Source organism: Octopus bimaculoides, chromosome 22 (assembly GCF_001194135.2).
Source record: "Octopus bimaculoides isolate UCB-OBI-ISO-001 chromosome 22, ASM119413v2, whole genome shotgun sequence".
Lineage (NCBI taxonomy): Eukaryota > Metazoa > Mollusca > Cephalopoda > Octopoda > Octopodidae > Octopus > Octopus bimaculoides.
In genome coordinates, this window is record NC_069002.1 from 8,744,869 (window position 1) to 8,747,389 (window position 2,521).

General features: G+C 36.3%; 1 long non-coding RNA gene across 1 annotated transcript in view; it reads left to right on the forward strand.

The window, feature by feature from the left end:
- The window catches only part of LOC106873807 (uncharacterized), a 77,402-nt gene that overhangs the window by 69,271 nt on the left and 5,610 nt on the right, over positions 1-2,521 (forward strand). The window lies entirely within an intron of this gene.

Below are 2,521 nucleotides of genomic sequence, written 5' to 3' on the forward strand. Positions count from 1 at the left end.
ATTTTGGACTCGTGAAAGGACAGCTTTATATTACTCAGAACGTATGAAACAAGGGCTAAATAAAAATCTGAAAACAAACATGGAGATTTAGAAGAAACTTATGAAAATACTTTGGACAACAAGAGGGATAAGAGTAGACAAACCCCGCTCTTAGTTTGATCCTTGGCTTGTCCTGTGTATCATACGTAACACACAAGACATATTTCCCTGGCGACTATGCATCATATGTATATATATATATATATATAGTCGCCAGGGAAATATGTCTTGTGTGTTACGTATGATACACAGGACAAGCCAAGGATCAAACTAAGAGCGGGGTTTGTCTACTCTTATCCCTCTTGTTGTCCAAAGTATTTTCATAAGTTTCTTCTAAATCTCCATGTTTGTTTTCAGATTTTTATTTAGCCCTTGTTTCATACGTTCTGAGTAATATAAAGCTGTCCTTTCACGAGTCCAAAATTACACTGGTAGCTGAAAACAATTGAGAATGCGTGTTATATATGATGCATGGACGTCTCACATATACGTTCTGTGAATCATATGATAGAAAGGGTTAAAGCCAGAATGTACAAGTCTGAAAATACAACACCACCGTAAAATCATTTAATTGAGTGTTTTACCATTTCAATCCTTCAGTAACATATCGAAGGAACTCTTAGTAATTTAATCAAAGAAATTCACTCCAATAAATACATTTAGTGAAGTATTTCATCAACGTATTCCCATTGATTACTTGGTCATTTTACCTCAACGTTTTCTAACGATGAAAATTTTACAGTTAATTGAATACATGAAGCACAAAGTAAAATTGCTTTGAAGTTACATTGGACGCCTTCTCATGTATGTATTCATTACACTGGATCATGTTGTTGTGATTATTGTTGTCTTTGTTACTTTTATCATTACTGTTGTTGCTGGTACTATTATTGTTGTTGTTGTTACTACTATTCCTGTTATTGCCTCTGCTAGTGATGCTCTTGGTGTATAATTACTGCTGTTGTTCTTAATATTGTTGTTGTTGATGTTGGTGCTGTTGTTGTTGTTCTACTTGTTATTCTTATTAATGTTATTAAGTGTTGTTGCTTTTATCACTGTTGCAGCTGTAGATTCTTTTGTTGTTGATGCTACTGTTGTTTCCGCTGTTGTTAATACAATTAATCGTTACGCTGAGGCCGAAGTATTCCATCATTATTTAGCTAATTTGTATTATTGTTGTTACTGTAGCTTGTTTGCTGTTGCTGCTGTTGTTGTTGTTGTTGTTGTTCTCGTTAGAGCTACAGCAGTTGTTTTGATATTGCTGCTGCTGTTGCTGCTGTTGCTGCTTTTGTTATGGTTGTTCTTGATGATGTTATGTTCGCTTTTGATACTCCAAAGCGTTTCTCTCTTATTTCTATAGATTCTAATATTCTGTTCAACAAGCCGAGTCACTATAATATAGATCAGTGCTTCCAAATATTACTGGTTCGTATACTGCCGCCGCTACTGTACTGCAGTGTCTGTAACTAAGATTCTCTCTAAAGATAGTTTTTCTTCATATTGCTGGCAAATATGGTAATGTTTTTAGCAATGATGAAGATGAGAGAGAGATTGTGTGGTGAAGAAGATGAATCATTGAAGTGATTCTATTGTCATCAAAGACAGATAAAACCACAGAAGTAATTTGCTTGGCCAACTTTTAGAGAATAAAACAAGGAGTTTCATTGCTTGAGAGGCTAGTTATGAAAGGTAATTAGAGGAATTGGTAAGAAGAACTAAGTGCGAACTCTGAGGAGATGGTAGGTAGTAGAATTTAACAGTCACTTAGTTTAACAACACCACCACCACTTCCATCACCATCATCACTACCATCACGACCATCACCAACATCAGCACCACCAACAACAGCATCACCACCACCGCTACCAACACCATCATCACCAACAACACAACACCATCAGTACCATCCTTCAACACCACGGTCATCACTAAAAACTTCGTAACCATCCCCAGAACCATCATCACGACCATCACCATCACCACCACCACCGCTACCACCACCACCACCGCTGCCACCACCGCTACCAACACGACCGTCAAAACCACATCCTCCACCACAACCACCGTCACCACCATCTTTATTATTTTCCAACATTAGTAAAGTTCATCTATCAGAATATTTTATTCATTTCCCAATATTCTCAACGACTCTAAAACTTTCTTGAAAATTTCTATTCTTCCTCTCGGGAACATAAAAAAAAATCCATTTTATATTTTTTGTGATTTTGGCAAAATTTCAGCAATTTCTGGGCGAGCAAATTTGGCAAATCGATTACATCGACAGCAGTGTCCAACTGGTAATTATTTCATCGATCCCGAAAAGATGAATGAATGTAAATGCGAACTGGACGGAATTTGAACACAAATTTGAAAGAGCCGGAAGAAATACCGTTAAGCATTTGTTCCGACGGTGCTAACGATGTATCCTAATCCATTTGGTATATATATATATATATATATATATATATATATATATATATAT